The sequence below is a fragment of the Apostichopus japonicus genome, chromosome 9, assembly GCF_037975245.1.
Source record: "Apostichopus japonicus isolate 1M-3 chromosome 9, ASM3797524v1, whole genome shotgun sequence".
Taxonomy (NCBI): domain Eukaryota; kingdom Metazoa; phylum Echinodermata; class Holothuroidea; order Aspidochirotida; family Stichopodidae; genus Apostichopus; species Apostichopus japonicus.
In genome coordinates, this window is record NC_092569.1 from 24,549,544 (window position 1) to 24,570,408 (window position 20,865).

General features: G+C 35.7%; 1 protein-coding gene and 1 long non-coding RNA gene across 9 annotated transcripts in view; both read left to right on the forward strand.

The window, feature by feature from the left end:
- Positions 1 to 20,865, forward strand: part of LOC139973273 (cell adhesion molecule CEACAM5-like) — a 178,505-nt gene that overhangs the window by 94,649 nt on the left and 62,991 nt on the right. The gene's annotated exons all lie outside the window — the stretch shown is intronic.
- LOC139973279 (uncharacterized) lies at positions 10,208 to 15,159 on the forward strand. The gene is made up of 4 exons (XR_011795180.1): positions 10,208 to 10,358; positions 11,360 to 11,431; positions 13,026 to 13,055; positions 15,131 to 15,159. It is a non-coding gene; the product is annotated as an uncharacterized lncRNA (long non-coding RNA).

The following is a 20,865-nucleotide window of genomic DNA, read 5'->3' on the forward strand; positions in this document are numbered from 1 at the left end:
TTGTAAGATTGTTAAGGTAGGTGTTGTATGAACCAGACCAAATAATGGAACAATAAGTGAGATGCGGGACAACCAGGGTCTGGTATAGTGTTCTGAGTATGTTTTCCGATAGATAATATTTCAACTTAGATAATATGCCAACATTCCGTGCAATTATACTGCAAATAGTTGAAATATGGTTGCGCCAGCTAAGTTTACAATCAATATTTACACCTAAAAACTTAGTAGTATAAACTTGCTTAATTATTTTCCCATCCATACATATATCTTTATTCCAAGTAAGTGTATTACGAGTATTAAAGACAATGTAATTACTTTTTTTGTACATTTAGTGATAATTTGTTGGCTGAACACCAATTACAGAATTTATTAAATTCATTTGACACGTTGGAAGATAATGTGATTATGTCGTCGCTCTCGAAGAAAATACTGGTGTCATCAGCAAAGAGAATGATTTTGGCTAGTTTGGAGACATGACAAATATCGTTAATATATAGAATAAATAACAAAGGACCTAAGACTGAACCCTGTGGAACGCCGCAACGAATTTTAACAAGATCGGATCTAGAGTTTTTATACAAGGTATACTGATGTCTGTTCGAAATATAGCTTTCAAGCCACTTGAGAGTAGTTCCTCTAATGCCATATGAAAATAATTTATTGATAAGGATGGTATGATCGATCGTGTCAAAAGCCTTCGAAAGGTCGAGGAATAAACCAATGCAATTTTTGCCATTATTAAGACTAGTATGTAAACTGTTAAGTGCATCTGCCAAAGCCAGTTCAGTAGAATGTTCGGGTCGAAAGCCGTACTGTTCTTTACAGATAATATTATATTGGTTAAGAAAATTATATATGCGATTGAACATAAGTCGTTCTATGATTTTAGAAAAACAGGAAAGCAATGAAATCGGTCGATAATTCTCATATACATTTGAATCTCCCTTTTAATAGATTGGTATAACCTTTGCCGTTTTAAGTTTATCTGGGAATACGCCAGTGTTAAATAATAAATTACATATATGGGTCAAAGGCTTAGCAATAAAAGGAATAACATTTTTTTATAATACCAGGTTTGAAATCATCTTATCCTGCTGCTTTATTTGGGTTTCAAGTTGGAAGTTGCAATTTTAATTAGTTCTTCTTCAGTGACTGGGAATGTGAATATTGAATGACTATTGTTATCATGAATGGTTTTATGTGATTTACCTTTGTTATTTATTTTACTAGCAAGCGATGGTCCAAGATTTACATAGAAATTGTTGAAGTTATTCGCAATGATATTTTCATCACTGGTTTCTTGGTCACCATCTTTGAAAACAGCAGGATATGATGATTCTTTACGGTTATTGTGCAACATTTCATTAATAGTACGCCATGTATGGTTTGTGTTATTTCTGCTCTCATTAAATTTGTTGTCAAAATAGAGCTTTTTCGAAAGTCTGATTACTGATTAAGCTTTTTACGATACGTTGTATACATAAACTTGTACATAACTGTAGGAGACTTTAACTGACGTCTGTAAAGTTTGTGCTTCCTTTTAATGGAAGTCAAAATACCATTCGTAATCCATGGGTGTTTCTTTCTACGACGCTGTTTATGATTGATTTGGCGAATGGGAAAACAATTATTATAAGTTGAACTGATATAATTAAAAAAGGTATTATAAGCAGAGTTGACATCTTTTTCGTTTAAAACATTATCCCAATACGTGTTCCTTATTTCAGAAGTAAACCGCTTTATGTTGTTAGTATTGTAATTACGTCTATAGATGGTGTTGTTAGATCTGATTTTCTTCCCTACCACTTTTAGAAATATCGGAAAATGGTCACTTAATTCAGTGATGAGAACCCCTGAAGTAGTCGTAGAGTCATAATTTGTAATGATGTTATCTATCAGGCTTGTAGTAATGCAGGTTCAGGTTCTCGAAAATTGTGCAGCTAGTTTAGTCCTTGGATGTGGGTTTCAGGATGTGCATGTTACAGATATTTTAGCTAAATTGAAGTGGCTAAATGTCCGTCAACGTGCATTATATTTTAGGAATGTTCTTATGTATAGATGTGTCCACGGCCTGGCCCCAGATTACCTTACTAATAATCCAATTCTACTGAGAGATAGCCATTCGTACAAAACTAGATCTACCTGCTCTACTAATATTTTACTTGCTCCAGTAAGATCTGGGAATAGAAAGGGTCCTTTTCATTTACAGGAAGGTCGTGGAACAGTCTTCTCACAAATTTGAAATGCTTGCCAAATTTTAATATGTTAAAACGCAATATGAAAACTTATATATTTTGTTTAGATGTCTGATATTTGTTTGTCTATATTTTTGCCGTCCTTTTTGTGCGTTTGGCTGTTTACCGTTTTCTCCTGCATATTATTGTATATGTATTATTTATTGATGGCTCCTCTGAGCAGGCCTAACCTCTTTAAAGATGGCAATAATCAAATTTAAAAACAATATGATTGGAATATTGTAAAGTTAGTCAAATGATTAAACATAGCGATTTTGTTGTAACGCCACAATGTTTTTGAGGAGTTTACAGAGGTGACATTTGCCTGGTTTGACTGTAATAACCTTACTGCAAGTTCCAAAAAGCGTGCAGTATTGTTAACTAGTATATGCACTAAGGTGTGCCTCACATTAAGGGCATTGATGCAACCTGCAAACCAAGTGTAAAGAAATTTGAGGAATGTGTCAGTGCGCTTAAAACACACATTTTTCGCCTAAGCGATAAATAATAATGGTTAGCATGGAAGTTAAAGTTAATAATCAATGACTTGTCAAATTCCTTACGCCCACAAAACAAACACATACAGACATCTATTACCTAGACACAAACGTCCATACAAAGTGTTTTCAATTTAAGTTCAATGAGGTGTAACCGAACTTGACTAAATTCAACTGAAGTTAACAAAAGATATTTACAAATCACACGGTTTTCACATCAGTGACCTCACAAGGCTCTAAACACCTTTATTCTTGTGCATTGGCCAGGCATTTCATATACCTCACTTTGTAAGAATTCCCATATACCAATGCACTGATTTTGATAACCCAAGGTTAAAGATATATATTGCCTTGAAACAAACGCTAAGGGTTTTCAGGAGAGATGTTTGACTCAACGTCTTATGTTAAATTATCACGAAAGGTTTTTGTGGAGAGTTCCGTGTCCCTCCTATGACAAGAACGCACGGCTGTGCAGAATGAATGTTTATGCTTGCTAGGTAATGTTCCAAACTGATTCTCTCCTAGAGTAAAAATGAAAATATAGTTAGATACTATAGTAGCCAATGTAGATGTACGAATACAATCTGCCCCTAAAGTATCACATTTGTTCATTGAATAAGATAACCCCTCCACCACACCGTCCCCCTTTCAACCAGAGACAACCAAAATACAAGTTAGATTACTCAAGCATGGAGTATATAGGAGGTTATGTTTTGTGGGGGAGTTACGATGGTGATGAACACCCGAAACTCATAGCTGATACAGTAACACCTGTTCATGTCCTGTAACATATGTTACCGTGTTACGAACACAAAGTAGCAATTACTGATGCACAGTTGTGGGACATGAACAGTAGTTGCAGTAGCAACATTTAGTGTGAGTTAAGTAATAAGATTGAAAAATGAAGTCGTATTTAGTCGTTTTATGCTATAGGTAGGCCTATTGATATGCCCGAACATGGCCTTTCTTCGTTCTTGGCATGACGAATTGGCTTAATTTAAAGGGAGGTGTGAATCCAGCGGAACCGTATACCCTTTAATTCATCTCATAGGCATTCTCATCTTCTTAGAATTTTTGTCCTTCGCGCAGTTCTTTGTCTTACATTGGAACAAGTTAAGAGCTTTGCAGTTGTTACAGTGTCACCTGTAACTTATGTGACCGTGTTACGGCACAAAAAGTAGTAATTACAGATGCACAGTTGTCGGGCATGAACAATAGTTGCGGTACCAGCTATGAGCATCAGCTGTGATTAAATATTAATGGTTATATGCAATGTGCAGGGAAGCACATATCTCCCTCTTTACAGACATTTCCTGGACCAGTATGTCAGTTTTGAAGGTTTATCCAATATCATCAAACAAAATTTTAAAGCAGCATTTTCCTGTTTGGTTTATTTGAAGTGGAACATCAATATTTCATCCGATGACATTTGACATAAGCACTGATAAGGAAACATCCAACATCCAATGTAGAAACTTTTTCTCGGGTGTAGCTAGAAATTCTACCGATATGAGACGTGTGGTAAAGTGTAATTTAATTTTGATGGTACTGACAAAGGAGTTAGCTAAGCAAACCTAGGTCTACATAACTTAATATTGACACATCAGTTATCCATTGTTAGTAGAGTTTGCACTAAAGCTTGCACAGTTATATACGATACTGGTCTACGTATCCTGACCATGGTCTCGATATCTAGTGAATATCATGGAACAAAAGATAAAATATAAGTGAAATATCAAACAAACTACATTTTATGTGTAATATATAAAGAAAACGATTGCAATGAATTTATAAAGAAACACTGGAAAACGTCAATTATGTTACTACTTGTAAAGGGAAAGCAATCAGTCTCCTTTTAACTATTCATACTATTTATTGTACCTTCACGAAAAGAAAGCCATCCACTAAAATATAAGTGAAATATCAAACAAACTACATTTTATGTGTAATATATAAAGAAAACGATTGCAATGAATTTATAAAGAAACACTGGAAAACGTCAATTATGTTACTACTTGTAAAGGGAAAGCAATCAGTCTCCTTTTAACTATTCATACTATTTATTGTACCTTCACGAAAAGAAAGCCATCCACTTATTTATTTACCTATAGGGACCAATTTCCTCAGATTTTCAAACTTCTCTCTTGCATCACAATATTGTACATACAGATCTGTTATTACAAACCACCACTCCACAACTTTACTAGGCATAAATCAAGTGTGACTTAAAGTTTGCAGGAACCAATCTAATTAACTTAGTTGTTTTTTGTTGTTTTTTTTTTGGTTGGTTTTTGTAAATAAAGGATTAATAAATTAGGCAATAAATTAAAGATAACTTATATAAATAATATGTAAACGTTCATGTCACTTTCGCCACCAGCTAGCTAAGATTTGATATCACCAACTATGTAAGTATTTGTCTAGAGTAATGTTGAACCTACACTCCCCGAAAGACATTTAGACACTTGGTAAGTTAAAGTTCTTCTGTTGTTTCAGTTTGACATGTTTAAATGCGTGTACTGTTGGGACATTTTGGCATGTGGTATACATGTGACATGTCATAACGTTGCTTTCTAACAGACCTGGGACGTGACGATTATGTTTTCGTCGGCCGACTGCCCAACGTTTAACGATGTTTCCGTAAACCTTCCTCGAATGTTATAGAAACTTCGATAAGCCATCACTTTCATACCGACTTGTTCTACCAAGTTGGTCGTAAACGGGCCCGGGTATTTGTCCTACGTAAGAGATATGTTACAGCGTCGAAGGCGTTTGGTACCTTGAAGTCTTACTGTATTTTGTTTTTCTGTAGAAGGAATACTTTTTATGCACAACAGATACGGTACATCGTAATTACATATAAATGTGGATAGTTCCCTAGCCCCTAATCCAAATTTCTTAATTGTGCCTGAATTCTTGTTTCATTCTACCCTTACTGTTCCTCATCTGTACCACGAAAGAAAAACTCAAAATCTTAGAAATACAGCAAATAAGTTTCACGGAAGGAACATCCAAGTCAAACGAATCCTCCTCACGTAACCGCGCAAGTTATCTTTAGCATTAAGTGGTTGCGAAGACATTAAATTGCCAAAGGTTTACGATTAAAGACGCGCGCACGAATTGGTTCTACTTTTTTATTCTTAAGAAGCCATCGATTTAGGGCGTCCGACACTTTACAAAATCTTGGTTTGACTTGGATGTTCGTAAAAATTGTTTTGGTGTAAGTTTTCCTCTAACCTTTCACCTGTCGATGATGTTTGACCTCAGTTACTATTGCAATCTCACATTTTGATAGTAGCTGGACTTCCAGTTATACCTGGTTGAAGATTTATGTCAATTCAGTATTTCAGTATTTCCCTTTGGATATTTACCAAAATCATTTTTTCACTCAATTTGACCTCGGGCTTTCGTTCTGACGGTATGCGAGATACAAGTTTCCATCATGTGGTACCTTCCTACTAAGTTTAAATTCAGATTTAATATTCAGATTCAAATTCCCACCATGAGGCATCCTTCTACCTAGCGTGCATGAAGAAACTCAGTCCATCCGTTTAGCAGGAGTTTTTGACACAAAACTGTAGATGTAACAGAAACATCCACCCACGCAAACACATACGTTCACACCTACCCCTGATATGTAGTTCCGTTCAACCTCCATTACCCCATTATCAGTGACACCTTAGATAGCCATAATAGGCTCCAATGAATATCAAAATGCATCATTTCACCCATCCTACTTAAAGGGAGGATGGGATAAAATAAATTTAAAGCCTTAGAACTGCTAACATGTCTACTATGTTAACAATATCAAGGTGAATTTTAATACCAATTGTTCGGGAAGATGCAGACATTATGTAATGGTTCAAGAACTGTGTCATTAACAAAATGGGAAATTGGGCTGGACTGTGTTTCAAACCCTCTCTCACACTCGTGATTAGTGAAGCACTCAACAACGTCGCTGGATCGTTCAGCTGGATCCTTTGATCTCATAACAGTGCCATATAATCAAATGATAAAGTTCTATTTCACAATTATGCAGGCGTCACACTGTCCCGAAATTGACACCAGATGGACGCACGATCAAGGAAATGTTCAAATTTGGCTCTGATCGTAAAACATCGGGACATTCGTGAGGGCATCTTGAACCATCATATGACCTCTGGTGGAGTTTTTCAGGCTCCGGCAGCAACTTCGTGATAGGTGGAAAAATCTTTGGCATGCCCAAAATATTGCCAGAAGACCATTTTCGTGTTGAATTCGCATGTCCATTTTGCCCTTCGTAAGGCCATCGTGATGGCATCTTGTCAAATCCTGTCATCTTCGCTTTTACTTCGCGTGATCATCGGTGCCATCGGGTATTTTCGCCTCACGAAGACAATACGAAGGAAACAAGAAGCTGCCCGATTGTCTTAGGAAGGCAACACGACTACGTAAAGCCCTCGCAGTGCCGTCGTGTTGCCATCGTATTATAGTACGATGACATCGAGATGGGACCACGGTGTCGGCGAAGACAGCCAAATTTGAGTACCTCACCCTTTCCCAGGTGTCATGGTAACGTGGACATATAAAGGCCAGCCTCAGAGCATCTTCCTCAGTCAGTTCTAAGCCCCTCTACAGAGTAGAGGCGTGTGTAACTCCCAAAGCAACAATCACAATTAATCACAATTCAGTCTCTGCAGAATGGCATACTTTGGTGATAAGACAACCAGGAAAAAGAAGGCAGCAGCATTGCTTCTTTTAATGCACCCCAGAGAACATGAGAACATACAGCCCCAGCACCTCCTCAGCACCTCCGCAGCTTCGGCTGTTGATTGGCTGTTGACCAAGTTCGGGGCCATCTTCGTGCGAAATTCAAAGTTCCATATTTGTATGGCCATCTGGTGTCAAGTTTGGGACAGTGTGACTGCTGCTATCAAGTTCGGGCCATCTTCGTGAGAAATTCAAAATCCATATTCGTATGGCCATCTGGTGTAAATTTCTGGATAGTGTGACGCCTGCATTATCTAGAACTATTTTGGAGAATATGAAAACCCGATTAGGGATGTAATGGCTTAGTTGAGAACGTTAAAAGCTTACACCACGACATATGTAAAGAGCCTTAGTCGCAAACATAGTCTACATTAACGAGGAAGAGAATTTAAATTAGAAGCATGATTAAATCTCCCAATTTATGTAAAAGAACTGTGTTACCAATATTATCTAAGAGGTTTCATGATAATATTGTAATGTGTCTATATATGTACAACATATAAAGGAACAGAAATTAGAAAGTAAAATTGCCAAACTGAAGGAAAAAATCTCGTCTGCTCTTTTAATGTGTCATGCATTTCTGGACGTAGCAGTAGGTTACAAAACACATGTAATACAGTATGCGCTTATGAAATAAGCGGTTCCAACTGCTTTCCTTCATCAGCCTTCCCTATCCCTAACCCAAGCCATGAGTAGCTTGCAACTACGCCACTGCATATACGCAGCTAAATGACTTTTTTTTGCAGATCCAAAAATTGAAAAAACACTCTCACTTTACGTAGATTATGAATTATGCGAACAAGCACACTGCTCCTGTTAGGACACTGTTGCGAGAGAATGCTGATGATCTACATGAAATCAATCTTGCAGCCACAGTGATTTTTATGTAGCCAGTTCGCGGGCCGCAATGCTTAATAACTTCCCCACTCCCATGGCGACGTTGAAAGATTAGCTATCTATCTATACAATTGTTGAAAAGTCTGGACCCGAGTGCTACAGCACTGACAACATACACAAACATAACAAAGGAATTTTAATTCTGTTTCCCTACTTTACTTTTGGATTTTAATTTGTTTTTAGGTACCGTATGGGAAATCAACGCTTTATGAAATACTTGGTCTGGAGTGTAGTGTTTACACTAACTATCTCGATTCAGTCATCCCACGGTAAGTCTGAAGGAAATGTCTCACAGACAAAAAGTTCATTGTACATAATGTTACATATGACTTTTTTAATGTGCTCCAGTAGCATCGAAAAGGGGTTTAATAAGTGTTTGACTGCGGAGACTATAAATTTGCGGTTCGTCACTCCAAGTAAACGATGAAAAGTTCAAATTCATTTCATTAGATTTACTCATCCTTCTTCCCTCAGATAAATGTGATTAAGATGTAAAACTGATTAAGTTCAACCAATTGTAAAGTAAGTTGCACCACATGTAAAACGCTAGCAATGTAACTTATTATTATAGTGATAATTCGAATCAGAGCTTAAAGACCCGATACAGAATTAGAATGATGGGCTATGTCGAACAACAACACACCTACAAAAATATCAATTTATTGCCAATTCAAAGTACGGCCAAGAAATATCCAAGTGTAAACAACGGATAACGTCTAGACATTGAGCATGTGCGTCTATAATTTGAACAAGTGCGTCTATAAATTGAACAAGTGCTTCTAGAATTAGAAAATGTGTGGCTAACTTGTAATTGTTGTAGAACAATTGAATGTAGGTCAAGAGAAAAAAAAATTAAATATAATTTATTTAGATTTCAGGCGTGAGAATACACGAGTAGCCACGTTCCCTTTGATACAATAAATCAATATTAAGGAGCTTACAAATTACATGAAATATACTCATGACATTATGTTCAACGAGTTAAAGATTACTTGTAAGTCTAAGCACATCTATGGGACACAGCCCGGCCATTCAGAAGGGCGTTGTAATGGAATAGCTTGTCCCCCAGTACTGTGCTATACTGCCCAGTGGGTTTACTCAACATCCTGTTGCTTTCATCGATGGATCTTTTCTCTTATGCAACCATCTGTATTTCCAGTCACATTGTGAGTCATTTAGTTCGAACATGTTTGCATTCCTGTCACCATAGAAAAGGGGAGGCGAAAAGAAAAAAGGCCTTCGTTCTGCATTTATTTTCTTTGCATTTCTCTTCGGCGGAGCCGTTGACTTATGAAGAAATATCTAATATATATGTGAACAGCAATTAACAGATTAAGCAGCTGCGGGAAACGGTAAGAAGTAGATTATATGGATGTCATGAATCGTTTCTCCTCTTCTGTCCGTGATTTCTCTCACATTCAATCCTTGGCGCAATTTCACATTTTGTGATGCCATCCTAAAAGCAGTCAATGTCGGGTATGCCTACTAATTTCATAGAACTGAATTTCTAAATTGCTCTGCAATAAGCGTTGCCGTTTTCCTCGCTTCTAACTTGGAACCCTAATCTATATTAAATCTGTGATTGGTACATTATGAGATTTCAAGATGTCACTGACGATGTAGTCTCACTCTATTTCAATGTATTTCTCATTTAAATTTCAAATCTTAGGGTTTGCACAGAATCAATGCGCATCTCCCCAGTATGGCTACCTCGGAAAAGAAGGCATCATTAGCTGCAACATCGATCCAGACATAGACAACGTATATTGGTTTAATGAAACTGACACTTACGATGATCCATTTATAAGAATCAAGTGCCGAAATATAAGTGGATCTGGTTACAAAAGCAATGAATACGACATATTACAAAATGGATCCCTTGTTATCAGGAATGTACAGTTCAAACATCAGCAATCGTACCAAGTCACATTTCTTCCCAATGACTCCAGAGATAATTTGCGTGTTGACTTTTTTGTCATTGGTGAGTAATTGTCAAGTTCATATAAACTGTGCATCCATGATCAGAATGGTGCCAAGAATCGCATGAATTAATATAACACGACCCAAAGTTATACAAAATGATCTCCTAACCACGTAATTTAAGCAAGTAATGAGAATTCAATCTTTAAGAGTGTTCAGGGTGACCACTTCAAGCTGTTCTGATTAAAGTTAGCTCTGATAGAGTGAAATCACTCACTCTTGATAGACATTAATATACATGAAGTCATTCTTTGATAAGAGTGACTTTAACTTCTTTAGTCAGTAATGATCATCTTGAACACACAAAGAACGAATTCTCATTTCTCGAAATAATGGTGTGACATCCCCTATGACTGTTACTTGTCTTTATGTGCCATTCAAGCTTATATACAATGTTAGTATTTCCGTGTCCATGTAAAGCGAAATCTACCAAAACAGTAAGGTAAAAATTGAACTTCTGCTTGATTGAAAGTATAGTAACTTTATTAGTTCTTAGACTTTAAAACTAATCCTTTGAATATACCAATTAATGGATCGGGTCATCTTAAGAGACGTCTGTATGCTGGTCCGAAATATCAAAAAACCGTTCGGCCAACATAGTCAACTTTAATTGCCGTAATGTTGTGCCAAGGTGCTGGTGCTCCTAGGCGAACAGTTAGGCCTACAGTCATTTAATGCAAGCATATTGCCTATTATATATTATTCACAAGTAATGGGAATTCAATCTTAAAGAGTGTTCAGGGTGACCACTATAAGCTGGTCTGAGTAAAATTAGCTCTGAAAGAGTAAAATCATTCACTTTTGTTAGACATGAAGTCATCCCCCTGATAAGAGCGACTTCCACTTCTTTAGTATATTTAGATCATCTCGAACACACCAAAGAACGAATTCTCATTCTTCGTAATGTATGGTGTGTACAAGCCATAATAATGTTACTTGCCTTGAATTACCTGTCACATATAAATACATACTTTTTATTTGCGTGTCCATTTAAACCGAAAGGTCCGACGACTTCAAACAGCGGTAGCACGTTACCAAGTGAAGTGACCAGTATTGTACAATCTACCAAAGTAGGTAAGGATAAATATATATATATATATATATATATATATATATATATATATATATATATATATATATATATATAAACCTTTCATGTTCCTTCCCACCATGTTCCATTCGGCTGAAAGGCATATATTTTATCTGTATTCATATATGTCTCACATTGATAAGAGAAACACGCCAAAGAGGTCAAGATTCAATGTTAATAGCAGAGACAGTACATAAGACAAATACTTGACGATTTCAACTAACTTTAATTTATCAAGGATGTTCCAATACCTGAATCCTTGAGTTTTAACAACAGGTGTATGCTAGTCCCATATAGCATAAACACTTAGGGCCAACATTGTCAAAATTGATTTGAGATGTTGGGCCACGGAGTGCTATATGGCGACTGCTCGTAGGGAAAAGTTGGTCACACAGTTGGTTCCAATGCTTAGCCAATATTTTGACTATTATATATTTTTGGACAAACGTTGGCAGATGGTTGGGTTAACGGCTGGACCAATTGTTGGATGTACGTTTCCTGCTTTTAGATTACCATGTGAACCATATCTTTCAGTAAAGATATGTTAAAAGTTCTTGTAGGTTCACCATCAACGGAAGAGCAAAACGTTTTCTCCTGTAGTTCTTTCACAGAAATGAGATGTCCTTGTATGCTTGATATTTTGATTTATTACCATCTGTCGATTAGGTTAAGGATAGTTGGATAGCTCAAAGCAAACAAGACCGGTTTATGCACTGTACGTAAAGACAATTTGCAGAATTTCTACAAGACTTTAAACATTGATATCACAACCTGACATAACCAGATCAACAGATTATATATGTTCAGATCATAATTAACTAAGAATATTGAAAAATATCAGAAATTAACCAAAGACACCTCACATTTTCTTTGACCTTCTACAAATAAGATTTTGAAAACTTGTCGACATAAGCCATCTAACATTGAACTTTAAAACTATGAAAGACTAGCTGAAGTATCTCGTTCCAGTTGGAAATCATGTAATGTGACAAAGGACCCTCTTGAAATTGTCTTATACCTTTCAAAATCAATTTTCACAGCTTCATCTGCAAAATGTGCATTCCTATGTAATGTCCAGATCTTGGAAATTTAAGCACCACTGTTAAAAAACATTTATTGTCTACTTTGGAAAGTGTATGTGACATTGTAATGATGATATGTAATAACGACGGTGTTCAATTGTGCCAGTGAGTTACAACCCGTTTGCTTAATGTTCGTGTTCAAAAGGCGTAAAATAAACATAGTATCACACATAATTTTACAACCGAGAATCAAAAATACGTTTACTGTTTTTAATGTTAGTTAAATAGTAAATTCTCATCGCTATCCGCCATCACTCATAATTGCAGAGACTGATAATTCACATATTTAAAGAAATGATATGTTAGAACTTTGATATGGTGCCACAATATATATGATGTGATATACCGTATACAGCCTGTTCGTGTGCGAAAGGCGCAAAATAAACATATACTCACAAATCATTATAAAAACTAGAAACGAAATTACGTACTTAATGAAATTTTAAGCAATGTAATAAATGTTCATTGCTATACGCCTATACACTCTTAATTGCAGAGATCGAGCACTCACCGAATGATAAACCAGGTAAGAAAAAATATGAACTTATACCAAATTTGGAATTTATATCAATTTATTGATTGCTCTCCTTTTAAATTATGAAAAATATTAGTGATGTCATTACAGGCCTCTATACGGCGACAGAGATAATTTTATTTTTCCGAAAGCATAATTAATATTATATGCATAATTAGAATATCGTTACTCCAGTAACTTCTAATGAATTCAGGCAATTTATCTTACTGTAGCAGAAATAATATCATTTATAAAAAAAAGTTAAATGTTCATTCCTTAAAAAGAATTGCTTGCATTCTTTCCCATCATGTTGAGTAATATATTTCTTTACGGAGGTTAGGGCGTTACCAAAACTGTTGAAAACACCAAGGAAACATGTGGAACAAATTCTTTCTATTTACAATTGTTATAATTATTCATTCCTTAAAATAAATTCCTTGCATTCTTTCTCATCATGTTGAGTAGTTTATTGCTTGAGAGAGGTGTGGTCGTTGCCAAAGCGAAACCAAGGAAACATGTAGCACAAATTCGTTCTATTCGTCATCAAACGTGATAAGTGATTTTATTAGGTATTTGATAGGACAATTTACACATAAGCTGCCAATAAATAAAACGAAAAGCGATCGTAAAAGGAAAGATCGGGAACGTTGGGTAGTAATTCTCTAGACTCTATCACGCTAAATATGCGTTTACTATCTTGAGTGACAACACTTTCTGGCTATACGGCAATACATCAAAATACCTTTGATAACAAAAAACTTAAAGAGCGACACCGCTTTTTTATTTGCAAATCAAATCCTTACGAAAAGTATGTGATATTAGTATTAATACCCATCACTTGAACACTTAATTTAAGGAAGTGCTTCTTTAAGTTGCTAACATTTGTAGTTAAGACTTTAACTGCTCGTGATGTATTGGCATGATACAGATGCTACTACTGTACCTACTACTACACTTCGTCCAGCACATACGCTATGATTACATACAATTACTTTAAGATAAACCTCAAATATACTACTGACTATTATTTTCAGCCTGCTCAATAGCTTCTAGTAAACTCCATTTCGTGATTGGAATGTTAAAAAGATAGCATGATGTGTCTTCAGTTTTATAGTCCTAACTAATCCATCTTTACAGGGATATGTTTCCATTATGCATCCCATAACCCAGTTGTTTCGAAGAGGTATCCTTGTCAGCTAAAAGCTGAAAAAATAACATAGAGTCTATAAAAAGGGATCGATTTCTTGGCTGATCCGCCAATCATATCTTTACTGAAAGATTTATCCTAAACATATTTCAGAATGTCTTCCTCTGCTACTTGTTAGCCTACTTACTGAAAGTGTTTTATATAGATTTTCAAGTTTTACTTTTTCTTAGTCTTGCCTCTCAAATATTGCCAGTACCTTCAGAACCAAAGTACATCTTTCTTCACACTGCACCAATTAGACCATATATGCAAAAGTCGATCTACTCAATTTCATCCACATGTGTATTGGATAGGGACGATTCAAATTTGCACTCAGAAATCGTGATTTCTGTGTCAGTGTGGAGACCATCTTACTCTGGACTCTAAACTAAGGAATTCTGGACCTTCAGTCCATCTGTTACTTCCTCTTCTCTTCGAATCACTGCATCTACTTCCATAGTTAACACTACTGCAGATAATTCTAAACGTGGGATGCTCATAACCTTTACGGGTGCCAAATGTGATTTGGACATAAAATGGCACAATGAACTTTGCCATTTGACTTAATTGGTTTCAAATAGTTGACACAATCAAACGGTTCCTCTGGGGCATCTGAAAAATGGTGAATTTCATTAGTAGCACCCTCATTATCATCAATATTTCAAGTTTCCAAGTTACGACAGTTCCTTTTGCCAGTCTAGCCAATTTGTTAGATCTCCAGCTGCTAGAGAATCATCCCAACCAACATCCTTGTGACAAAGTCTCTGGTTAACAAGCTTAGCCCTTATGATAAGTCGTGCAGCCATTTCAAATAGCTAAGACCGATAGAAACACAATATGTAAATGGTTTGTATTACGATTTCACATTTCCTGCAACTGATTCTTCGCATTTTACCAACAGATGGGTCACATGGTCGAAAAGGACTTTGGTTTGCTTTCGTAGGTTTCTTGTTAACAATACTTTGTTCCATTTGTTTCACTGCATTGTGTTATTGGATGCACAAGAAAGAAAACAAAAAGGCGCCTTAGAGAACCAGTGAATTCCATGCAAATAATGAAAGCAACTGACAATCAGGAGAAGTTTAAGGGCTAGAAGTTTCAAATGTTTGTACGAAGTTAACACAATTACTATTTTTCATGTGAACAAAATCTTTTTATGCAAGTTTTAACTTTTCGTATTCGATAAGTTTTATCTGTAAAACAGTCTAAATGCAATTCTGTACTATAATTCTGTAATGTAATAAGTCTTGAATGTCATGTTCTAACTCCCGTTACTTACTAGTACAACACAATCTTGTTACATGGCAATTTTTGTTGTTATTAGTTAAATATGACACCTTCAGCCAACATTTTATGTTGCGACGTAGTCTAGGCCAGGGTACACCACAATTAAAAACTATATATATTATTGTTACTGTTTTTATGAAATTATTTGGAACCAAAACAAGATAAAATCACAATTTCTTTCACAACATAGATGATTTGTCCATAAATTTTCTTTCTTTCTAAAACAAATGAAAGAAGGTGCTCTGAAATTGGAATGATGAATAATTATGTTTGAGTAGCGGCTGAAATTAAAATAATCATAAGAAGTTTCCAGTGGTTAATGAATAGAAAGAATAAGTAGTCATACATATTCTTCCCATGTCTTGTTGTACTTGTTGCATTTCTAATACACGTTCAAAAAAAGAAACACACCCGTCCGCCTGGAGTCACCATTCAAAGTATAGACTTAGATAGCAGATGCAGAAAAGAACCAGTTAAACAATAATATGTGATAACAATTTCTTAAACTGTCACTAAAATGTTGAAGTTTAACAACAGATGGATCAGATGGATTTACATATTGGTTGCCGTATACGCAGCTGTAGCTGGTGTAAAAGTAGAATCGTATGAACATTTTAATATATACAATATATGTACAATATATTGAAGTCCAAGGTAGAGACTTGAAGATAGCCGAAGAATAAGAAGTCTAAACAAAGCTTGTGCTAAGTTTTTTTTTTTGTAATCAGTCTTTTAATTCTTACTTTTCTTTCATGAAATTATTTTTCGTATTAAAGTTACGTTTCGATGCTATGTCTAAATAACAATTCTGCAGGTATTTATTTACCCATGTACCACCCCTGAATCCTCCATTACAGTTTTCTTTAAGTCACTGGTGTATCTACATATTTGCCATGCATTAACGTTTTCATTGTCATTATCACTACCGTTGTCATGGTTTTGTTGGTCTCATATGTATTTGTTTTGTGACATTTGACGTATATCGTGCGTTTTTCTGCAGCAGTATTAATAATGACATCCACTCGTTTTTGTGTTTCTACACCTGTCTTCTTGTGAATTAACTTAAATTTTAGGGAATGAAACAAAGTCGTACATAGACTTAGGAGCCTGGATGATTTTCTATAGCAGGTTTTGCTGTTAAAAACAACAGGGTTGCAGTTTTGAACAGCTCTTGTCTAGACAAAAAGGCCTCAATCGCCAAGATGCATACATGCCTGTATTTGCGATAGTGAAGACTAAAAAATCCAAACCTTTTTATTTTCTTGATTTTTAAACACTCCTCCAAAGTGACCAGATCCAATGAAAACAAAAGAAGAAGAAAAAAAAAACATATATGCGTATGACTATATAGCTGTATGAGTTCAGTCAACTCGGGCATGCGATGATTTCCAGAACTACTTAAGCATCTAACAAGGAACAGTTACGCTACGTTTCTCACCACTCCTATTATGTGATAATGCTATATTTTTCTATATATAATAATTTCTATTCAGGATATGCCGTTTTCTAAGACACTACGGAAGTAAAATCCTTGTACACGTGGCCGTTTGTCCACGCGCGTTGTGTGTACAGTTGCATACAGTGCTTGCTAAACGTGTATAACATGTTCAGATGGCTTAGCCACTCACGCATGACAAATGAGTTTGGCGGAGACGCGCTGTAAAGAAATAAACATAAAATTGCGATTTTATTGACAGCTCAGATTGTTATAGAGAAAATACGACTGTCCTATTGAAACAAAACATTGCCTTTGTAATCGTCATCGTCCACTTCATCGTTATCGTATTCATCATCATCATAACTGTAATTGAGAATTTAGATTGCTTCATTATGCACTTGAAAAATAAGAAAGCATAACCAACTAACAAAGAAGGGGATCAAAGCTGCTTACGATGATATATTTTATTCGCTTTAAAACGTTTTCAACTATAATATTTGTTTTGCTGAAATAATCAAATATAAGTGGGGTCATTACTTTTTTCAATGACAAACGTGTATATCTCCACCAAATCTCCACCAACATTGCTATTGTATGTTACAGTGAGTATAAATAAGAAATAAGAAGTAGTATTTTGCATGCATATTGATATGTACTGATTATTAATACGGTTCTGATATGTCGCCCTCTGTTAAATAATACGACGATGAATGTAATTGTGTGTATGGCAGAATAAAACGAAATGTGTTGTTTAATATTTATTATTACATTACGTAACTTTTGATACTTGCATTCTCTTGTATTGTGATATAATAACATATTGGTGATAGTGCTAATACATCTGCTCGTGTGCCAAAGACTCTTCTCAGCCGATTATGCAACGCAAAGAGACTTGCAAAAACAATACCCTGGGTTGAAAATTAATATGGTTGTCTCATACGTACAGTCATTCCTAATATTTACTAAACAAGCAAATTAGTTTTAAAACAGATTAAAGATGCCATATTTCCAATACACATCAACATTTTCGAAACAGACAGAGTGTATTGTACATTGTTCAATGAATGAAAATAAAGGTAGACTATATTTTACGCTAATGTGATTCACTTCATAGTTTTCGTGTTCAACATTTATCTAAACCAACTATAATCTACAGTAGCTCGGTCCCTAATCAGGTAGGCAAAACCCCAACTCCAACAAGGTTAAATTGTAAGCTATGTTTACATCATAAATTAGTGTTGACAATGTGACATTACTCTTAATGACTACAAAATAAAATAAACTCCAAAAACACGAATGGCCCTCTAAATCGGTATGCAGTGGAATGCCTCGTCGGCTCTGCCCGTTTACAACTTAAAGTATTACTGTCGTCCGAATACTCTAGTAAAGTATACTCAAATAAAATATCATAAGATCCCGCTTGGCCCCCTTGTCTACTATAATACCATTCTATAGAGCTCCTAGATTACTGGACGGTCCAACAGGAACTATACATGGTGCGAGATGTAGGATACCCCATTACCTCGATCGTTACAAAGAGTAAATCAACAGTATCAACAATATATGAGTTGCTCTCTCTGGAGCAAAACTATTAGGGGGAGATAGATGACCCTTTTAGTCTACCGTGTCGAGCAATGCCCAAAATTCCTATTCCCAGAGCCACTCTCTTCTCCAGTGCAAAAACTAAATAATCCACAATTTATTAAAAATCAACCGAAATGTAACCTGCGAAACACCTTTAGCTACATACCTAATGAAACTTTAAACCATACGCTTCGCACTTTAATTTGACAGACCCTCACTCATCTAAAAAAAATCGGCATGCCAAAATAGACCTTTTGACTATTATTGTTATTATGATTATTATAATTATTATTATTGAATACATGATGATCTAGTTTGATTTCAGTCATAGTATTACTTGTTGTTGTTGTGTGATCTCCCAACCTAATTTCTTTTATAGTAGATACATGTTTAGTCATGTCATTTTCATATTTTATATCTCATGTCAGTATGTTATGTTATGGCATAAAGTTTGTGTTCCAAATTCTTTGTCATTAATGATACTCTTTTTTCTCTTTTTGTTGCTTGTTTCCCGCGATTTATCTTGAAATCAACTGAAGCCTCAAGTTCTTTGTTCGTGTTGTTGTTGATTTTTGTTTTTCTGTGTCTTGTCAACACCATATAGGGTGAGACAAACCCATCTATCATATTTAGTAATCTCATAAAGAGAAACCATTGCTGCTGATACTATTTACACATGCTGATCATGACGATACATGCATTGGACTTTGCACCTACTACTAGATCCTTTGTTATAACGCTGCCCAGTACATATATCATGACAGTAACTTTACGCTAAATACAACAGCATAGCGCGTTGCATTATACATCAACACGGGGAGCAGAACTTTGAGTTTCATTGTACGACACCTGGGTGCATTACGATGATATTTATAAAAAAAATTGTAGTTAAACATAGAGGATATTGCAGCATTGCTTGATACGATGTATTTCGGAGTTAACTTGGTAAGTTCTTATTTTGACTTTTTGTGTTTTTACTGGCTGCCGTATATGTTACTGTTGAGGCCACAATGTCATTCCATTACAGCTGCTCTCCTTATATGTTTATGCCTCGGTTCCGAGTTAACGTGATAGATTAGCTAAGAGTGGTTATTATCAGCGGGGAACTGTATGTGCCTGAATAGGCTTATTTTTACTGGTTAAGTATTGGACTTGAGTTTATTTTCGCCATCCCTAGCCTCCAAGGGATCGGTTACCTATTGTATCGGTTACCTATTGATCGGTTACCTATCGGGTATGATACCCTGACAAAGGCAAAATGAATCACGTTGACGAAAATGATGTGTGAATGCGCATGCGTGTGTTTATTTATGTGCGATTGTTGCATTTGTGTGCTTGCGTTTGTTAAAGAACCTTAATGTTTTCTTCGGCGATATACTGATCTGAAATAGTCTGAAAACATTATAAACACGATAACTCAAGAAATAAAAGGGGAATGGACTTAATAGTTTGCATGTGCACCCACCTCCTTGAGTACAAAGAATTTATTGTTTATCGTAGAGAATGTTATATCATGTTTCCAGAGGTCATGGTATAAAACCCTTGTAAACGTGATAACTACAAAAGCAATCATTAGCATGCTTGGTATTTGGATGCAAGAACCATATCGTTTTCTACGAAGGTTAACAATTGCCGGTACATTAACTCAATTCAAATGTAAAGTTTGGATGAATTTCATACTTGGTACGTGGCTCCGAATCATTGATCTTATAAACACGATACCTATAAAATTATAGATCTTGGAGGAACTTCATACATATTATGTTAATCCAACTTATCCAGTTTTAAGAACCGTCTCAGCATGTGGTTTACATGACATGATCTCATTTACGGGAAAATTGTAGTAAGGAATCACTGTTCAACTTTCTGGTTATTCTAACATGTAATGTAACCTACAATAGACCTACAAATAGTTATAATCCTCTTCTCCGAAATATGCCTAAGGGTTTATGGAGAGGTATTCAGATAAGTTTCTCATAAGTGTGATGAGCGTTTGTAGAAAATATTATCGTTGTTTTTAGTACACTATACGTTTATTAAAGGGGTGATTATCTTAAGTTCCCCTATTTAACAGAATACATACTTAACTAGCCCGTGGGTGCCTTTCGGAATCAAACCACAATTCAAACCGAAACCTGCTGTAGAACGTAGGTCACATTTACAGTGTGTGAAGGATATATGTAACAAAAATAAGGCAATCACATTAACCCGAAAAAAACAAAAGGAGTTTACATTAACTGTTCGATATTTACGTTGACACTCTCCAGGAAGGCGAAGACCTGGCGAGATGAAATGCTTCAACTGGTACACATCAGTTTCATATGTGT